Below are 21480 nucleotides of genomic sequence, written 5' to 3'. Positions count from 1 at the left end.
AATATTCCACTCATAATTGCAATAAAACTATAAAGTATCTGGGAGCTAAAGTAACCTAAAATATGTAAGACCTTTATGGAGAAACTTGTCAAATTGTAATTTTCAAAAAGATAAAATCATAACTTTCATGAAAATATGAAATGAACATGTTTCAAGATTTTAAACTCATTAATTAATGAGGGAACCAGTAAGATGTTACGGTCGGTTCAAAGAGCACTTAAGAAGTCAGGGATTTATGGGCAATTTAACAGAGAAATATTAGGATAAGTTTGCTGAATTAGTTATAAAACGAATGTCCCACAGACCATAAATCTTTGGAGTTATGTTTCATCAGTCACAAAATTATTTTCATCTACTGGACAAAATTCTGGAGGTCAACATGTAAACTCACTAAGCCTGAGACCTTTATTAATAGCAAACAATGAGACAAACTAAGTACATTCCATAGCAATACTTTTTGTCTTTTCTCCTGTGTGATATTGAAGGGATGTGCCATCCACCTTTTGGCTTTATTTTCAAGTTTCAAATAATTTTCCTGACATACTTTAAAATTCTGGTAAAGGACATAAAAGATGATCTGAATAAATGGAGTGGCATTCCATGCTCTTGAATGGGATGAATTCATATTACTAAGACGTAGATTTTCTTCAATTCAGTATATACATGCAATGTAATTTCAATCAAAATTCTGGTTAGATGTTTTAGAGAAACTACTAAACTTTCAGTAAAAATTTGTAGAGATGAATAAAAGTCTGTGGTTGTCTGTTGCTTTTAGAGAAGTCATAAAGATGGAGAGCTTGTCCTGTCAGATGTTAAGACACACTACACGGCCAGAGTAATAAAAGCAATGTGCTATTGGTGTAAGACTGGATAAATAGCTAAGTGGAAGAAAATGCACTCAGAAAAAGACGCATATCCATGAAAATTTAATAAACTTTACAGAATTACCACAAATAAATGCATATTGTTTACTTGAAGTTTTTCAGGAAAATTGGCTCACCGTATGACTGTATGGAGAAAAATTAAATTGGATACCTACTTAACCCCACATGAAGAGTGACTTACAGATAAAGCTCTAAATTGAAAAGGAAAAAACATACAGGTGATAGACAAGAATGTATGTGATGATCTTTATAATCTAGGAAGGGGGAAACACTCCAAAAATTTTCAAAAGGAAAAACAATAAAGCAAAAGATAGGTACATATAATTATATCAAAATTAAGCCTTCCCATTCATGAAGAATACTATAAGCCAAAGTAGTAAATGACTAAATGAGAGAAGTTATTTTCAGCGTCTAAAACTGGCAAGGGATTAAGAATTAGCAAGGAATTTCTGTAAATTGACAAGTCATTTACTGCAGTAGGAAAACAGGTAAAGAATATGAACAAGTAATTTACAAGAAAGAAAACTCTTGAAACCAACAAGTACCTGAAGACATGCAGAAGATAATAGTCAGAGAAATACAGGTTAAATTAACAATATTAAATTGGCAAAAACTGGAAAGTTGATAATGCTGAGTGTTGTCAGGGAAGCAGGTATGTAGAAAGCTTCTCAGGGGTAGACTGGTATAGCCATTCTGAAGAACAATCCGGCATGATGTGGGCAAATTAAGTATACATATATACCATTGCCTGGCATATATGTATATATGTGCATATATACCTGGCAATTCTGCTCCTGAGAATTTATACCAAAGAAAATTTCAAACATGTTCATAGCCTGAAATATATAAAGATACTTGTTGCAGTGTTGTTTACAATGATGGGAATTGGTAGGATTTTGGGTTAATTGGCAAGACTTGGAGACTACATACCATGGATTATTAACCAGCATTAGAAGGAGTACATCTGATGTGTACATAGAAATAAGATTGGATCTTAAAAAAATAGTGCTTAGTCCAAAAAAGTAGAAACTGAAAGAGATCTGTAAGGATTTTCATAGTTTAAAATAAATGCCAACAAAATCACACATTTTTTTAAGCACTTTAAAATAAAAAGGAATAAACACAACAGAATGGTTACCTTGGAGATGAGGATAAGACGGAATAAATAATATCAAAACTAGAGAGCCTCACATGATAATAATGTGCCTTGAACTGAGAAGTATTATTAATGCAGTCATGTATATCTGGTGAACAAATAAAATAAAATGAAACATCACAGTGCACTTGAGGAACCTTAGTATTCATTGCTATTGAAGAAGTACGCCTTGCTTGCTCCTTGCCTCTGTTTAGATTTGACACCATGATTGCCGTCAGAGGTATAGCCCATCTGGGAGGCTGCTGTGGGCTGATTCAGAGTTTTCACACGCTCTGAGGTCAGAGATCAGTAAGTGAAACCTGGAAAGAAGGAACACAGGCACAATCAAAACAGTTCTTGGTCTCTACTTCTGTGCATATTGTTAAAATGCTGCAAAAATTTAGGATATTGGCTTTGCTAGCAAGAACCCCAGTGTTTCTGCATTCCCCATCCCTCCATTTACTTACTAAATTATTTTCAGGTTTGGTGACAAATCACTTTGGTGAAACATTCTCTTATTTAATCTTCACTACAACTCAACTGGAGGCCGTCCCATGCTTCTATCACAGTTGAGAAAACAAAGGCTGAGAGAGATCAAATAACTTTCAAAACAGCTTATGTCTTGGAATTGATAGAAACAGAACTTAATATCAGGTTTTCTGGCTTCTAACTCCACTTTTTTATCTAATACTTCAGGCTGCTTTAATGCAAAGAAATCTTCAGTCCTAATAGAATTTCAAGTAATTGAAGAAAAAATTAATGAATTGTTAGAGAACTTTCCATTACCATTTATGCAGAAATTAACTAAGAATTAATTGGTGAAGAGTCAGTAGAGATGACAACCAGGGAAAGGCAATTTTCAGGTGGAAGTCTGAAAAGCAGTGATAAATAATATAATTCCCTGGCCATCCACTCCTGTTTGGAAACCATAATGCATTTTATAATAAATTCCGAATTTCAAGGAATTTCAACATGTCCAAATGCGTTAGGCTATGAATTGCAAATACTCTGTAGTGTCACCCAATGTCGGTGTCTCAATCCAATGTACACATCAGGATAGATGCGGAGAGGGCTGATGGCCACTCTGAGTTTATTGTAACCAGCGTTTCAATATATACATAGCTTACATCTGTTAAACATACACAGGTGTTCTGGATGAAGTAATTAGCAAATGCCGAGAATTCTTAGTGATTTCTCAAGGAGCCCTCCCTCGGCCTCTGTTTTGATATTATCATGTTTTTGCTGTGCTCATATATTTTTATCTCGGAGCAGGCAAGGCCTCCTAGGCAATGGCTCCTCCTGCTCCCGACATCGATGTCGTGTCTCCATCTGTGCCCCCGGGCGACCGATGCCTGGCTTAGGTTGCCTCCCCCTGGAGGTCTTACCCGTCATTGGCTAATCGGCCTTCTCACCTCCGGATCACAGTTTGTTGGCAAGCCTTTTCCAGTGATTATTAACCCTTCCTGCATCAGGGGCGGCTACACCCAAGATTCAGTCTCCAAAAAAGGAATATTTATGGTATTAAACTTCTCAAAATCAGAAAAGTTTTAAGCATGTATGTAATTCAATTTTGCAAAATAACAGATATGGAAAAACTGATTAAAATAGAACTTACACACTGAAGCTTTAATGAGCCAGAATGGTTTCCTTAGTTTGAAATTATGAATCTCAAAATGAATGAATGAATAATGGAATCTCTGCTGCCAACACAAAGTGGATGTTCTCATGTCTATGCTTTTCTATGAAGTTATTGCAAAAAGGACTTAAATTATAGAAATGAGCTGAGTGTTATTTAGAGGAATGTTATGGCCCAGTATTTCAACAGTAGTAGGCTACAAAAATGTTCTTAAATTCTTGTAAATATATGCATTGCCTTCCTAATATCTATTGCTTAAAATCTTCTGACAAGGAGTTTGGATTCTGTGTGACCAGTTTGAAAATAATTCAGCTCTAATGCTTTCTGTTTGGTGTTTTACTGTACATTGCTAAGCTGAAAGAAAAATATTAGATACTTTCGTGTTAGGATTTGTAAGTACTTTATCTGTTATTCTATGCTGAAAGAAGATATTTCAAATTAAGCAAATAAATAGAAAAAAAGAGGTATGTGTACTTTGATTCTGTGAATCACACGGAAAAGATTTTGTGAATACCTGTATCCTATAAGAAGAGAGCAATCATGACACCATATTTTTCTGGTAATGAACTTTGAGATCATGGATGAAAGACCTGGAAGAGCATGAAATACAATATAGCTTGCTTTTTATTAAATGTGTTAATCGGGGTAACAGGTGCAGTGACCTAACAGTTTAACTTGCCTTCCTTGAACTGTCTACCGCTGGACCCGCCTAGCCCTCACAAAGCAGAGGCTTTCAAGCTCAAATGTTGTTGAGACACAAAAATGTGAAACACAGCTGCTAAAAGACAAATGAGAGTGATGAGGGCTGTGAAGGACTGGAGCACGTATGCTGGTAAAAGGTAAACTGAGCCATATTCAAACTTTCAAGAGTTCATTTGAATGGAAACCAATTCCAATTGAGCAGTGCCAAACCAGAAGTGGTTAGGAATGCTCCACTGACAGGAGCTTGGAGAGGGGCTTTTACAGAGAAAGGCAGAAGCAATGTAAGACAATTATCAATTGGATATAGAGCCAAATATCTGTTCTTGTAAAGACTCACTTTGTAAGACAAGTACAGTTGTTTTTAATTCCTCGAAGAATTGAGTTGCAACCTGAATGATAGGGAGGCTAACTCACCCATCCAAATATGTCATCTTCAATTTGCTTCTTTACAAGGAGAAGATCTTCAACTAAGGTGGAGGTCAAAAGAGTCCTGTGTTCTAGATTTAGAACTGTTTGTGTCTAGAATATTTTTCATTCCCTCTGGGTGCATAGTTTCATTTAGCTTAGAGGAGGAGGCATCAAAAATGTTTCTATAAACCTCTGAATATCAGCTTCCAATTTGGCCAACTTCTGACCATAGACCTACTTAAAAAAAAATCCTTTCATGTTGTCACTGCAAATAACCAATAACCAATGTAGATAGGAGAGATAAGGTGAATTTTACTTGATCCAGGCTGAGGACTATAATCCGGGAATGCAGTCTCCACAAAAGAAGAAAGCATTCTGGAGAAGTGTGATTTGCAGCATGATTATATACCATTTTAGAATAAAGAACATACATCAAGCATAACAGAGATACGTTTTTTTCCTCAAAGTCAAAAGGAGATATTTTGCTGCAGTTTGGCATGTACACAGCAGGTCAACCCGCCTCTGGTTTTTGGGAAGAATAACTTATCTTCAAAGGAGCACTGGTATTGACGTCAGGGGAAGGGGAGGCGATCATCCCTATCTTCAAAGAGTGCATTCTTTACTTTGGGATATTGTTTAACGCATTCTTTAATGGTTAAAGCAGATGTACAATGCATATTTGATAGGCTGTAAATAAGGTTTGTTTAGTTCAGGCTGAATCAGGTTTAAACCAGACAACCCGCTCCGTATACCTCAGTATGTGAAAATTTCTTATCAATATCTTGTCAGGTTTCAGCTGGGACAAACACTAAATATTCTTGGCAGTATTGAACAACCCTATGGATCCAAGAGACACCACCAAAGAGGTACAAAAGTTACTATCCTCCCAAGATCCAGAGCCACTCCCAAAGGTAACCAAAAGGAACAAAAACTTAGACAATTCCCTCCGAGACGTGGCAACAGTCAGTTGGACTCTAGCTACAACTGGAGTACAACCCACATTTCTCTCCCACCATATTTTTGGGGCCTCCAACTTAATAGTTGCCAATTCAAGTTCTCAGGGCACAAAATGAGACAAACAAGAAGGCAATAACTGTGCCTGGGAAAGAAGGGGTCAACAACCAATGGATACTTGAAAGCAAATTCTTGAGTCACAATTCAAAGATCTAATACTTACAGAGGTCTTTTGCCTACCAATCTGCATTTGGAAAGGAAGGGAAAAGGTGAAGTTTTACCTTCCTCTCTTGACCAGGCACCACTAATAGGGATCTGGGAGAGCCGACTTTGGTCAGAATTCTCACCTTTTACCTGCTTTTGGCAGTTTCCCCAAGATCCCGGCTGAAGGCTCTGGAGCAAGTGGAGTGTTCTGTCAGGTCCCATCCTGGTCACCAAGTCACCAGAATCTGTAGAAGAGGAAAAATAAGTTTCCTTCCACCCTTTATGGCGAGTACTTGGCTGAGACCCATTTTTCTCTAGGGCAACTTGTAGATGAATAAACTTATCCAAGTTAGAAGTTCTCTACTGTGGCCACTGTAATGCATGATTAACTTTGGTGAGGTTAACCTACTTGCTCAGCCTTGAAACAAAATTTTATTCACCTGAGGTCTCCCACTGGACCCACTCTGGTTTCCAAGACAAACTCAGCCTGTTCCCAGACCCAGTCTGACTCTGCCGGTTTCCAGATACAGTGTGGAATAAAAAAGTCTCAGATAAAGTCTGAAAACTTGTAACACAATAACTACGGAGCCAGGATCTGAGAAGGAATTATCCATTACCTCCAGATGCAGCAAGGAAGCAGCGAGCTCAAGGAACTCAACAGGTGCCTATATCTGGACCTTAGTCTTCCCCTTTTCGATCTCCCTGGGACACCCCAAGAGGAAGGTTATTGTACATAATATACCTGCCACTCTTTGTGCCTCTGCTTCTGTCTGCTGTGGCTGCTGCTCCTGTCATCTCTCCAGAACGTTGTATAAAACATGTCCTGCTGCTGTTGTCTGCACTGGCCTGCTGTGCCACCAGCACTCTGTCCTGGTTACCCATCTAGTGCCCTTGACTCACCCTTGATCTCTCAAACTCCCTGTGGCCTCTTCTCTCTACAAAGCCAGGACTATGAGCTCTTCACCATCTTTCATATGAATCTCGCATGCCCACTCCTTTATCTGGCCGATAGGAAATACTTATCCCCTGTTGTGTCCTGCTTCTTATTTTTAGTGGTGGTAGTAGAGGAATCTATTGCGTGAGTCTTAATTCCTTAGTAATATCATTTTTTTAGGCTTACTTGTCCTCCGCTGTGAGAGGACTGGTTTGGATAAACTGAAGTTCAGCCTTCAGCTCTATGAGAGTCTTTCCTCCCTTCTGACACATGGGCCCTGAAGCTGAGTCTGCTCTCACTAAGGAGGCCAGTGGGTAGGATTGAACCTCTTTGTTAGTGAACAAATTGACTACGTAATAATATCTCCATCTCACCGGGGTCTCCTTGTCCTCTGCTGGCTTTGTTGCAGGAAGTAATACTTAGGATTACTGTATACATGGTATACAGAGACGTCCTGATGATAATAATCTGAGAGAATAGTGTTATCACTTATAGGGTTTTATTAAGCATTGTCCACACCAAGGCGAGGAGAACTACTTTAGCAATCTAATGGAAAAAAAATTACATAGTGGCAGAAGCCATCTTGAATTTTCTGCCTGCATAATGAACTTCTAAGTGACTTCTTTAACTTCCCAACTAGAACATTCATTCCATAAAATTACTCATATGGAAGGACAACTGATGCACGCTCTTGCTCCTTTTGCTCTGATAATAGAGACTCATACAAAGCTGCTCTGAAGCTTTCTTTTCCAATGTGAAGTGTTTAAAAAAGAAAAGAAGATGGACTATGGCTTGTAGAGAGTGGCCACTTGAGGGAAGAGGACTGAGCCACTGCAGGCTCGGGGTAGAGGAGGAAAAGAGTCATGGCCCTGGAGAAGCACTGCCTTCAACTCGGTAAATTGAAGGACATGTGCCATCAAACCACTAGAATCTGCCTCTCACACCATGATAAAATGCTGTCAGTGCTCAAATCATGGGAAAAGGGGGATTTGCTTATCCTAAGGGGCCTCTCTTTCCAAAGCTGGAAGGTCATAAAACAATTGTTAATGCTTTTCTAACCTCTGCTCCCTTCAAGGCGTGGGATTGAAAATTGTTTTGTTTTGAATCATGATAAAATATGGCAACTTCTAGTTTCTCAGCCACTGTTCATTTATGATGCCCAATATTTTCCAAGTTCTGATCCTTTATCATGATGAACTTGACTTATGAGCTATAATGAAGCTAATGCTTTTCTTCTGAAAGCAGAAACAATATACTGTAAATGGCTATATTTGACTAATTTTTGATAACTTCTTACTTTTGTCTCAAGAAAAATGACATTCATCATAAATGTTGATTTTGTGCCTATTGAAACGTCTTTATTTTTATTTAGTTTTTTTGAGGAAGATTAGCCCTGAGCTGACATCTGCTGCCAATCCTCCTCTTTTGGCTGAGGAAGACTGGCCCTGAGCTAACATCCATGTCCTTCTTCCTCTACTTTATATGTGGGATGCCTGCCACAGCATGGCTTGATGAGAGGTGCATAGGTCCGCATCCAGGATCCGAACCAGCGAACCCTGGGCCGCTGAAGCGGAACGTGTGAACTTAACCACTGTGCCACCAGGCCAGCCCTGAAACATCTTTATTTCTTTACAAGAAAGAAATCTGAGATTTCTTTGGCTTTCATCATTGAACTTTCATTACAATGGCAGAGGTAGTGAATGAATGGCTGCAGTTTCTAAATTTGAATAATCTTTTCTAACTTCCTTGTTCATATATATGGATTTTCATAATGTGATGGTTTCTTTTTTCTTTTTAATGTGTCTGCCTGGCTAAGCTACATCCTCAGTTATTCAAACACTAATCTAGGTATTGCTCTGAAGGGAATTTGCAGATATAATTGAAATCCTTATTCAGTTGGCTTTAACTATGGGAGATAATCCTGGATAATCTAGGATCTGATTAAAACAGTTGAAAGGCCTTAGAAACAGCGCTGAGGAGTGTGTGTGTGTGTGTGTGAAAGCGAGAGAAAGAGAAAGAGGGAGAGAGAAAAGAAATTCTCCTTGTGTTTTGAAATTTTTTCCCCTGGCTTTATTGAGATATAATTCACCTATAACATTGTCTAAGTTTACGGCATACAATGTAATGATTTGATGTATTGCAAAATGATGACCACAATAAGGTTAGTTAACACATCCAGCATCTCACAGCTACCTTTTTTTTTGTGAGGAGAACTTTTTTTTTGGAGGAAGATTGGCCCTGAGTTAACATCTCTTGCCAATCTTCCTGTATTTGCTGGGAAAAATTAGCCCCTAGCTAACATCTGTGCCCATCTTCCTCTATTTTGTATATGGGATGCTGCCACAGCATAGCTTGATGTGGGGTGCATAATTCCATGCCAGGGATTGGAACCTGTGAACCTGGAGCCACCTAAGAGGAGCATGAGAACTTAACCACTATGCCACCAGGCCAGCCCCTGATAACTTTTAAGATTTACTCTCTTAGTAACTTTCAAGTGCACAATACAGTATTGCTAACCATAAGCACCATGCTGTGCATTACGTCCCAAGAACTTATTTATCTTATCACTGAAAGTTTGTATCCTTTGACCACCTTCACTCATTTCCTCTGCCCCTGGCAACCACCAATGTACACTCTACTTATATGAGTTTAGTTTTTTCAGATTCTACATGTAAATGAAATCAGACAGTATTCATTATTCTCTGACTTATTTCACTAAGCATAATGCCCTCAAGTTTCATCCATGTTATGACAGGATTTCCTTCTTTTTAATGACTGAATAATCTATTCCATCGTGTGTATAAAGACAAGAGATAATTGCAAGCAAGGATGTGGAAAAAGGAGAACTCTTGTTCATTGTTAGTGGGAATGTAAATATATAAAGATTACATTTTCTTTATCCATTCATTTGTTGATGGTCACTTATTTCCATGTCTTGGCTATTGTGAATAATACTGCAATGAACACAGGGGTGCAGATCTATCTTTGAGATAGTGATTGCATTTCCTTCAAACATATAACCAGAAGTGGAATTGCTGGGTCATAGGGTTGTTCTATTTTCGTTTTTTTGAGGAAGCTGCATACTATTTTTCACAGTGGCTGCTCCAGTTTACATTCCCACCAACAATGCTCCCCTTTCTCTACATCTTTCCCCATGATTGTTATCTCTTATCTTTTTGATAATAGCCATTCTAACAGGTGTGAGGTCATGTCTAATTGTGGTTTTTGATTTGCATTTCCCTGTTGATTAGTGATGTTGAGCACCTTTTCATGTACCTGTTGGCCATTTGTATGTCTTCTTTGGAAAAATGTCTATTCAGGTCCTCTGCCCATTTTTTAATTGGATTATTATTATTAGTTTTTTGCTATTGAGTTGTATGGGTTCCTGATGTACTTTGGATATTGGCCTCTTATCAGATACGTGATTTGCAAATATTTTTTCTGTTCCATAGGTTGTCTTTTCATTTTGTTAATGTTTTCTTTTGATGTGCAGAAGCTTTTCAGTTTGATGTAGTCCTTTTTCCTTATTTTTGCTTTTGTTGCTTGTGCTTTTGGTGTTATATCCAAAAAAATCATTTCTAAGACCAATGTCAAGGAGCTTACCCTCTATGCTTTCTTCTAGGAGTTTTATAGTTTTAGGTATTACATTTAAGTCTTTAATCCACTTCGAGTTAACTATTGTGAGTGGTGTAAGATAGGGGTCCATTTTCATTCTTTTGCATATGAATATCCAGTTTTCCCAAAACCATTTATTGAAGAGACACTCTTTTCCCCATTGAGTGTTCTTGGCTCCCTTGTCAAACAAGAGTTGACCATATACATGGGAGTTTATTTCTGAACTCTCAATTCTGTTCCATTGGTCTATGTAATGCAAATATAGTTTGAGATCAGGATGCCTCCACCTTTGTTCTTCTTTCTCAAGATTGCTTTGGCTATTTAGGATATGTGTGGTTCTATATGAATTTTAGAATTACTTTTACTATTTCTGTGAAACATGCCATTGGAATCTTGATAGGGATTACATTGAATCTATAGATAGCTTTGGGTAGTATGGATATTTTAACAATATTAATTCTGATCCATGAACATGAAATATCTTTCCATTCATTTGTATCTACTTCAATTTCTTTTACCTGTGTCTTACAGTTTTCAGCGTATAGCTATTTCACCTCCTCTGAAAAATTTGAGCTAAGCCACTGCTCATGCTTTGAGGTCAGGGGAATCTGCTGGTTGGGCTCCATGGTTCAGTGGGTTTGCTGCCTGGGCTCCATGTTCAAGCAGGGCTGCTGGGTGGGTTCCCTAGTCTGGCAGGGCTACTGGCTGTGTTCCACTGTCAGGTGGAGCCACTAGCTGGCCTCTGCAATCACCTCTGGTTGGATAGGGTCACAAGCTGTGTTTCCTGGCAGGGTAGTGCTACTGGTTGGATTCTGCTATTGGACAGGGCTGCAGGTGGTGTCTTGCAGTTGCTCCTGATTGGCTGGGGCCTCAAGCTGTGCTCCTTGACCAGTTAGTGCTGCCGGCTGAACTCTGCATTCGGGTGGGGCCATAGGCAGGGCATTGAGTTGGTACAGGGCCTCAGGCTGTGTTACGTGATCAGGTGGGACTGTAGGCTGTACCCTGAAGTTGGGCAGGGCTGCAGCCTGAGCTTCACTGTCATGTAGGCCATTGGTTGTGCTCTGGGGTTGGGGTGATACTTGTGATAATTTATGGGGTGGGACTATAAAAATGTCCTGTTTCTCACCAAACTCATCCTCTACCCCTACTGTCCCCAGACTAATCTACTGGTCTTGCCTAAATAAATTTTTATCATGATTCTCTAATGAGATCTTTCCAGATTTGTTAGTCAGCATTCTACAGTTAGAAAGATCTATATCATCTATCTATTGATCTATTCATCAATCATCTATTTATTGACCATATGGATTCATGGATTCTTATTTTATTCAGTGGATTATAATGTGTTAAAGTCCTTACTTATTTTGATGCTCAAATTGTCTCTGACTTGTCCAGTGAGAATCCCTTTAAGTTGGCTCCATGTATCCTTTTGACATGTCTTCATGGATTATTTATTTATTTATTTTTTAAGTTTTGGTTTGTTTTTAGCAGTTCTTTACTTTCTGGCACAAAATGTTCAGGTTCACCTTGTACTTTCCCTACTCTAGCCTGGAATCTGCCATTTCTCCAAGGATATCTGATTCATTTTAATAGAGAATGGTATTTAAAAATAAAGATCTGGCTACCAGGTATGTTAATTGCTCCTGGAGTATAATTGTTTCTGGGGTTTTAGTTCCTTTCAGTGGACAGAGCTGGGAAAAAAAATGTAAAGGGATATCTCTTAAACCTGAATATTTAGTCTCATTTTAGAATGCAGCTACATTTAGGCTTTTCAAGCATGTCTTTTATTCTTTTTAAGCATGATGTTTGTTTCCTTATTCTGTCACACAAACCCTCAAAGTAGTTGCATTTCAATGTATATTAGTACTTCCTCATTTATTAGTGCTTTATTTCCTAGGGCTTTTTTAGTCTTAGTTTTAAATTCAGTGAAAGTTTTAAATTCTATCTTCAGGGTAGATCCTCAAAGACTAACATGGTTTCCCTAATATGTAATTTACAGTCCCAGCTTACACTGTCTATTCCTTATGCATTGGTTTAGTGTTTCAGAGCACACACAAGTTGATAAATATATAACTGATCCTAATATTTCAGTGAAGATTTTGGGAGTTGGTGGAACAAATGATGGTGGATGATGTTTTCATCATTTTGACTCTTTTTCAAAAGTTTAGCGCAAGTAGACTTCTTCAACGAGTTTATCTTGTAATTTAATTTACTCTAACACAAGCCTTCTCTATACAATTTCTTATGTGTTAAGCAACCAGAAGTAAATATGTAGTTACTATTGTGGACTCAAAATCTAATCTGACCTGCTGCTTCTTTGGTGAGTTAAACCAAATATGAAAAGTATTTAATAAATGAAAGTATTTAAATAAACTTGCAAAGGATCACAGACAATGCCCAGACAATTATTTTGGTTATAGGGCTAAAATGCTTTTGCAAGAAGAATAAAAGCCGTTAGGGCCAGGGCATCAGAGATACTTGTGGTTTTGTTCAGCTGGGATTTTTTCCCGTCATTTCTTGCTTTACAAATCAAGGAAGAAATCTGATGCTGTGCGTAAAAGCAAGTTCTACATGGAAAATTCTTCTCTGGTGCTTTTAAACCCTGGGGAAACATATCGCTATTTGTATTTATTATGGTTGGATCTATAACAGGGAAAAAATCCTATAACTTATGATCCTAAAGCTTTCTTCTTGCCTTGGACTTATTTGTCTTATACAAATTAATTAGCTCTTAAATATCTTCTTCCAGGCATAATCTCTCTTTAGCTGCTGGATCCAAACTGTACATAGAAAATCCCATTTAAAAAAATAACCAGAAAACAAAACAAAACAAAGTCTTCTCTTCCAGTGTAGTCCTTTCTGTTCATCCCCAAATCACTTTTACCGGGGAAGAGTTCTGAGAGCTTGGTAATAGCATCTAAAGGTATATAAAGAGCTATCAAACTGTTTACACCCAAAGGAAGTTTAAAATATATCTTTACTTTTTAAATTTCCAAATTATTAGAATAATTATGATTTGATGAGACCAAAGAACAGGGATTTGTTCAAGAAGAGAAAAAAATGTTTCTAGTAAGTAAATATATTAAACAGTTGTCTTTGATATATCAAATAAATAAATGTATATATATGTAAATATGTAAATGCATGTGTGTATATATATTTTTTTTCCTCTCCCTTAGAATTAGTTGTCACAGTATAGCCATGAATACATATTTTTTTTAGTGTTTGATATCAAAGACAACTTTTTATCTAGGAGATTAGCTATGCATATCAGAGGTGGTTTCTAAGATTCTAGAGTACATTTCTCAGTCATCATATAACCAATAACATATTAGAATTTCTACTAGACTGTCCCTTAAGGACAGAGATCCCTTGACTCTAGTAGGTACTCAATAAACAAATGTGATATGTTTCCATTTGGAAAAGAAAACGTAAGATTTGAAAATAGAAGAGCCCTTCTCTGAAACAGCAGAGAATGGGTCGTTTCTGTAGAAATAAAGCCCTGAAGATCTCATCAGGCCTTCATAGGTGGCAATGCCAGGGATAATTTACCCCAGTGCTCCAGAGGCAGATGTGGAGCTGAACATGACAAGAGTGGTTTATCTCAGACAAACATAGGAATAGCAGAGCCTTATGCTGGTTTTTGAAAATTAATTTTTTTATTTGGAAAGAGAAAACCACATTACTTTAGCCATTTACTGGAACAGGCAGGAGGCTTACATAGAGCTGCTCCCCTCGTCTGATCTCAGAGACACACAACACGGCTCACCAAAATACCCAGCTTCCTGCTGAGGCTGATTAAGGCTAGCAGCCCTGGGGGCGTGGATGTGAAGGAAAATTCTTATATTTCATCTTCAGAGCTGAGGGTGGAATGTGATGATATTCAAGGGAAAGCTGCAGGTAGAAATGCATATCCTCTGGGGAAAGAAAGTGACAAGTTATCAGCACAATTACAGTTAGTTTCTTTCATAACTTCAAGCTACCACAAACATTGAGCAAAGACTCTATAAAGACTCCAAGTGATTATATAGAACTTGAAAACATGCGTTTGTGTGTGATTTGATCATAAGTCTAAAAGGAAATTATGTGTTTATTTTTTGTATTTTTTTACTAAGAGAAACATTAAGTTGGCCTGAGGGTAGGTCCTTCTCTGGGAATTCTGCTTATCGGAGACAGTGGAACAATGGCTTTTTGAATGTATTAAAAGCTGTAGTGGATATATTGCATCCATTGCCAAGCGTCCATCTCCTGTCTACTGGAAAAAGTATCCCAACTTTCCTTTGGGGAACTAGATTCATTAGTCTCTGGCCAAGTGTCCAGATGGGGCTCTACAGCATGAAGAATGTGACCCTGATTTCCCAAAATGTAAGGTTTGTCTGAGGGAAAGTCACCTGACCTAAGTGGGCCAATCCAAATGAATTCGTTGGGTTTTAAATTGAGTTTTGTAAAAGTGATGCTCTTTATTTTCTGTTAGACTTGAACACAGAGGGTGTGGATTATCTACCTTGACACTTAATGGAACCTGAGATTAACCCATCAAGTTAGGGAACAGGACAGAGAGAAGGAGAGAGCCTGGTTTTGCTGACACTGTTTGAGCCCTGGGCTCAAGTTGTATATGAATTTTTAATCCATGTGACCCAATAAATTCCTTTATTTGCCAAATTAGTCTGAGCAAGGAGTCTATTATGTAACAAAAGGTGACTTAATTAATATGGTAATTGAATCAAAAACAGGCTCCTATTCTCATGCCCCCTTGAACACAATGTAGTGTTTGAATGGAAAAACTAAAAGAAAAATGATCTGGTTACCATGACTCAGAAACTGGAAAGTTTACGCAAGTGTATGATTGTGTTAAATGTTCGTGCCAGCAAAAATGAAACTAAAACATCTGAAGAGGGTCGTGACAAGAGCATTTATGGGATATTGCTTTTGCAAAACAAGTTTAATAAAAACGTTGTTTCTTTTTAATTTGAACATGAGGAAAGTATTATTTCCCACCTTTCCAGAGCTCTCCTCTCCTCTTTTAACTCTTATTTCAAGATCCTTTGTAAAATAATTGGTTATAGTTTACTTTCCCTAAACTGTGGAAGGCTGAATAACTGTCTACAGGCAAGAAGATCTCATGTTGGAGTTTTCTGGACTTACAGCTTTACTTGGGGCACATCCTAGGTATGTTCATGAAAAAAAGAAAAAGAACATGGGAAGTGATTTTTTGAGAGTAATCTAAAAATGTCTTGAGTATACTCTCACGTTTGAATCAAGTTAGCTGGATATAGGATTCTGGATTGAAAATAATTGCCTTTTATAATTTTGGAGACATTATTCCATTATCTTCTTTCATTCATGCTGCTGAGAAATGTAATGCCATTCTTATACCTAATCCTTGGCATTTGACCTATACCCAACACCCCATCTCCCACCATTCGTAGTGACAAAGACCAAACTGAAGTCAGGCTCTTCTGAGTGTTCTTTTTGACTAGGCCTGACCCTTAGGCTCTGCCATTGGTTCACATAATTGAATTTTGACAAGAATCCTGCCAAGTCAGTTTAATGAAAATCCCTCACCCTTGATATCTGATCAAATTTTTATCCCCCACCCTTGATATCTTGTTACCCTGGCCTGGCTTCAGTAATAATCATGTCAAGCTGGTTTAACCAGAATCTCTCCTTACTCTTGATGTTTCCTTTTAGTAATTTTCCATCCATTGGTTCCCACCTTGCTCCTTGGCTATAAATTCCCACTTTTCATTGTTATATTCAGAGTTGATTCCAATCTCTCTCCACTACTATGAAACCCCATTGTAATACTCTCCTTGAATGAAATCTGCCTTACTGTCTTTAACAAGTGCCAGAATAATTTTTCCTTTAATGACAGCCATTCTTTTTATCCCATGTTTTCAACACAGCACTTTTTCTCACTCTGCTGAGCCTGGTGTCTCTGAGTCCAAAGTTTTTCTGGACTGAATTTCTCTAGAGAGTACATGTTCTCTTCTCTTGAAGGGAGGAGGAGGGGAGCTTACCTGGCACAGGGTAAAAGAGGCATTTAGTGCTTAATGAATCCTTATACAGTCCCATCCTTGTCTCTGCCTCCCAAGGTACCTGGTACCTCCAATTCCTGAGAGCTTTCCAAGGTTCTAAAGACTCTCTCAGTCTGCTTCTCATCAGTATGCCTCTCTCTGGGTTTAACTTTCTTCATGCTTCAAGTCATTTACCACTTCCCAATCCACTTTCCATCTTCTTAAGTTTTAATGAAAATATCTTGTTTGCCATTGTCTCTTCCCATTTTCATTGCCCTTTGGGGTTTGTACTGTTTTTATTCCTTTATATCCCACTAAAGTTATTTCAGGAAATAAATCCATGAGTAAAACCACCATTTTATGTGGAACTTCCTATCAACTATTAAAAAAATGACTTTATGCATATATTCATTATTCACAAAGTCCATTGAGGATGTAGACTGTGGTTGACATCTATTGGGTTCTCTAGTTCCACAACCATTGACCTTTGCATCATGAGCCCAATAGTGTTTATCATTGTTTGGTTAGTTTTACACATCATGATCCTCATGCTCTTACTCACATATTCCTGTGAACACCTAATCTGAGTAAGGGACAGAGGCAGTATGTGTGCACAGGTGTGTATGTATGTGTGTTTGAACTAGAAATACAGCATACTTCCTGCCTAGAAGTGGCTCATTATCTATTTGGAAAACAAAACTTCTATTATTAGAATATTAAAACAACATGATAATTAGATATTAATAGGATAAAAATAAAGATATATCACGAGGTGGAGTTATTTGCCAAATGAGGGATTAGTGTTTGTGTTCAGAAGCTGGGCAGATCTTCCTCCAATGGAGGCGAAATCAAAAACTTTCATAAGAGGGTTGGATTTGAGTGAAGTCTTGATGGATGGATAGACTTAAAATTATTTAAATTCTAGGCTGATGTGTAAAAGACTGTCATGTGATCATGAACTCCAATTTCCTAATCTACTTGTTTCCCATCCTGGGCACCTGGCTAGACTATATTTCTGACTTAGGTGGAGCCTTGAAATGTTGGTAGAAGTGATGCACTCCATACCCATCCTACCCCTTAAAACACCTTTCATGTGATACTGTGCATCCTCTCTCTTCTCTAGACTGCAGTCAGCCCTTGCACCCCGATTCCTGTCCGACTTTACAGATGGTTTTAAATCTGCATGTGCTACTCTCTTCTTCCCTAACTAGACTTGTGGTTTCCTAGTATCTTCTGGCTTCATCACCTCATTGTCCCTAGGACATGACCTGACACAAATTGAATTGGATGTGGTAGCAAGATATTCAGTCATCCAGTAAGCACTTAGCATATGGGCAGTCCACCATGAAGCTGGAGATGCAAATTGATTTCCGCTTTGAACATTTTTCTAGATTTTGAATCCCTGAACTGACTCGCATGGCTCTAGAAAGGGTGGTTTACACTGGCTTTGGTGTGCATCATTTGATTGAAGTGAAACATTTTCTTGCTGAGCCAACAGCTGTCCTCTGGGAGTAAATTTCATTCCTTCTGTAAATCCTAAGTTTCTTAGTGCTCACCAACTACACGGACCAATGCAGATTTTAAAATTGTAGAAACACCTTGGACATAGGAGTCTGTTGCCTTGGTAAGACTGACCAAGCTCTGTGAACATCTGGGCCAGAGGCAATGAGGCCCTTCTGATTTGGGGCAGCTGTAAAGTAAATTTTACCTGTGTGATGAGTATGAACTACTTGAAGGAATAAACTTTAAAGCAAAGGCAGTTGGAGGCCATGCCCAACACTCAGGCTTTGCTTGCTCAGTGTGAGTATTTGGTGATGAGGACATGAGAAGAATACAGTTGATATGGGTTCTTCCACATAACCTGCTGTATTTTAGCAAGTCAGCTGTGTGTAATTCAATTAGTTGTTTTCATATTAATTAGCTCCTACATATTAAGTTTTATTTCCTCCAGTCATGACTAAAATTTCAACCAATCTTCTCAATTTATATTGTTAAGAAGAATCACATCACGGATTGCATTTACAATCCACTATGCACAGATTTCCTTCAACGACAGGTAAACCCACGAGCCGTAGTTAGAGCTGCAGAAAAAAAAATCCAAGGGTCTTTTGAATATTGCATAAGCACATATGGGATTCTCTGCTTTAGCATCCTGTGAGAATGAGGGTGATCAGAGTGTTTTGAAGGAAACAAATGACAGGAAAGCTTTTGCCAGAATCCGTTGAAATCATCTTCTGGTACTTGGAGACTTTTAAAAATTCCAGATGCTTGGAAGTAATTCCACATTCAAAATCCGTTTTCTAGAGGAAGAAGGATACGCTTCTCTCTAATTTTTTGGAGAGTTACAGGTGGGAAGGTTTTTCAATTTGTTTTCTTGAGGAGACCAAAATACAGCAAGACAGCCTTAGAATCCCTTTTAAGGATTTATTGAAATGTCAAACTCTGGGGGACTAAAGCTGTATGAGGAAAATGAATAAACAGCAGATTAGCATTTAGACAATATTCTTTCATTGTTTGACTATAGAAAATAATGCTGAATAGAATTAATTTGGATTTTGGCAGGAATTTGAATAATAGAGGTAAAGCACGCAAATAATTGAGTAAACTTGGATCTTATAGGAACATTGACTGGAATAAATTAAAGAATAGTACGATGACAAAGATTCTTTGGAGGCTCTAAGTACAGAAAAGCAAGAAAGTAAGAATTTTATACTTATTCAGTGTTTTTTCTGGAATTAAAAAGAAGGAAGGTTACCTTTTCTTTTTCTTTTGAAAGCAGGACTTTTTAGCACCAGTGCAATTGAGAACTAAAATCCATCATTGGTATTGAAAACCATAATTTGTAGTCAGTTGTCCAGGCTAGAAGTGAAATTTTTTCAAACCCTGGCTGTCCAATTTCAGTCAAGAATAGAGAAAAAATGATGCTCTAACTAGTTATTTGGAATCTTTGGATCACTTTAGATAAAGAGAGTTTACATCGATTTTAAGAGAACGTTTTCTTCTAGACAAGGACCCATTGAGACAATTCAATTACTGTAGTTTATTGAGCACAAATTGTGGACATTTCAGCTATTTTCTCCACTCTCATTTTAGATCCAATTAGAACTATATGGCCTATTTAAATGTATACATGCAAAAATACTTATATTTCATGGGGAAACTTAACAATAGCTAGGAAGCCATTTTACTTTACTGATGAAGACTCCAAACTGGGCCATGACTTGATCAGATCATACAACTGAATGGGATCAGTTTACTTCATTCTCCTTCCTACACAGTATGACGGTATGACCTTTTGGCGGCATTGTTGGGCAAACGTCTTCATTATGTGACTTGAGATGCCTGAGTCTGTCATCAGTTTCAGTATAGAAAATAGTGGTTCATTTCTCTTTTCCAGGCACTCTATCTAGTGGAAGAGTCTGGAAGAGAAAGTGGAGATCTGCTAAATATTCTCAGGAGTAACTAAAAGGGCAAAGAGGTTATGTGGAGACAGTCTGCCTATAAGAGGGCAGTGATGAGAACAAAACCACAGCTGCCCAGAAGGTTGTTTAGACAAGCCATAGTCTTAAGAACAATGTCCTACCTTTGCATTCCTTTCTTCTTACTGCTATTAGTTTATTTGAGTGGGCACTTGTGATGAGATTATTTTTCCTCTGCCTATTTTCAGGAAAAAGAAAAGAAAAGAAAAAAGAGTAGGCTGGGATCACAGGAGCCTGAGCTACAACTGTTGGTGTGGTTAACTGAGAGCCATATGTTTCACTCGACAGCAGTGGCCCCAAATGCTTAAGAAGAAAATTGCTTAAGAGGACACACTTGACCTTCTCTGCACATACTGCACAACTTTCTGACCCTAAATAAGGCATGAATAACCCAGAGAACCACTGCACGCAAAGAGCAGTGAGGTGATGGACAGGAGCCGCTCCCTGTTTCCTTTCCCTCTCTCCCTGCCTCCCTCCTTTCCTGACACTCTCCTCCCCTTCCTAACTTTCCTTTCTGCTCCCTCTCCTCTTCACTAACCAAATGGCTGTTTTATGATAGAGACTTGATTTACTATAAACATTTAATAAAACTTGTCATTTATTAAACCAACTCTCTTTAGTTCATTTGTTGTTGCTGTAATATCCAAAAGTGAGTTGGGGAGAAAAAAAAGGACCCTTCAAATCTATTAATTTCATGACCTAATCTGATACCACAGTCTATGTCCCTTGAGTGCAATTACGTTATATAAGCATAATAACAGTGACTTGAATTTATAGATCTCCTAAAGCCACGAGTAGGATTGAAGACCTATCACATTAGTGTAGATCTCTCAGCATAAAAAAGCCATTTGAGTTAGGACATTTCAAGGCCCAATGGTTTTTCCTGAGCATGTTTGAACATGAGGTAACCATACATCTTTTGCATGTATATTAGATTATTTAAATGCTGAATCTAAAATTGGAAACATATTTAATTTCCTTAAGTATATTCAGTAGCACAAAACAATTAAAAAAAAGCTTTGCAAGGTCCACAGATCTCTTTCCTCTATGATCCAAAAGAAACTGTTGTTTGAATGTGTATTGCTAGCAAATGCCAGCTAGGCCTCAGACGATTTATCCTGAATGGTCTAAGGATTCTCTCTCCTGCTATTGAGCACAAAGTACCTCCTTTTGTAAGGGATGTTTTGATGTTATAATGGAAAGTCTTTTATCCATTCACAGAATCTCTATCACATTCCAGTTTAGAGCAGCCACTTAACATTGTACCTTTTTCTCTCTGACATCTAAGTCCTCTTATATCTTGGGAGAACCCCTAATTATGAGTAGTCATGGTGGAGGCAGGGTTCACATCCCAATATGGAAATGCAAAGGGTTAGGTTCCCTCTTCCTTGATCCTGATAGTACCACTTGGGCATGACCTATGCTCTGCTGATTGAATGCATTTGCCAAAGATTTTAAATTTTGAATGAGTAAATAAAAGAAGGGACAGCTGGGGTTCCTTCACAGAAGTGG

The 21480-nt window shown here is 38.0% G+C and overlaps 2 long non-coding RNA genes across 3 annotated transcripts in view; one reads left to right on the top strand and one right to left on the bottom strand.

Moving 5' to 3' along the window:
- Positions 1–383: 383 nt before the first annotated feature.
- On the bottom strand, positions 384–6803 carry LOC106833043 (uncharacterized). Of its 2 annotated transcripts, none has more exons than XR_001398544.3 (3): positions 6666–6803; positions 6067–6168; positions 384–2339 (listed from the first exon to the last, which is right to left on the bottom strand). It is a non-coding gene; the product is annotated as an uncharacterized lncRNA (long non-coding RNA). The 2 variants fall into 2 exon arrangements; XR_006511712.2 differs by lacking the exon at positions 6666–6803 and adding an exon at positions 6364–6472.
- The window catches only part of LOC123275683 (uncharacterized), a 163473-nt gene continuing 147460 nt past the window's right edge, over positions 5468–21480 (top strand). Inside the window, exon 1 of the long non-coding RNA XR_011505891.1 lies at positions 5468–6584. This is a non-coding gene — a long non-coding RNA (uncharacterized lncRNA). The remainder of the gene's footprint in view (positions 6585–21480) is intronic.

This window comes from Equus asinus, chromosome 9 (genome assembly GCF_041296235.1).
Source record: "Equus asinus isolate D_3611 breed Donkey chromosome 9, EquAss-T2T_v2, whole genome shotgun sequence".
In the NCBI taxonomy this organism is placed as follows: Eukaryota; Metazoa; Chordata; class Mammalia; order Perissodactyla; family Equidae; genus Equus; species Equus asinus.
Note: the sequence above shows the minus strand (reverse complement) of the source record. Positions and strands in the feature narration are given on the sequence as shown.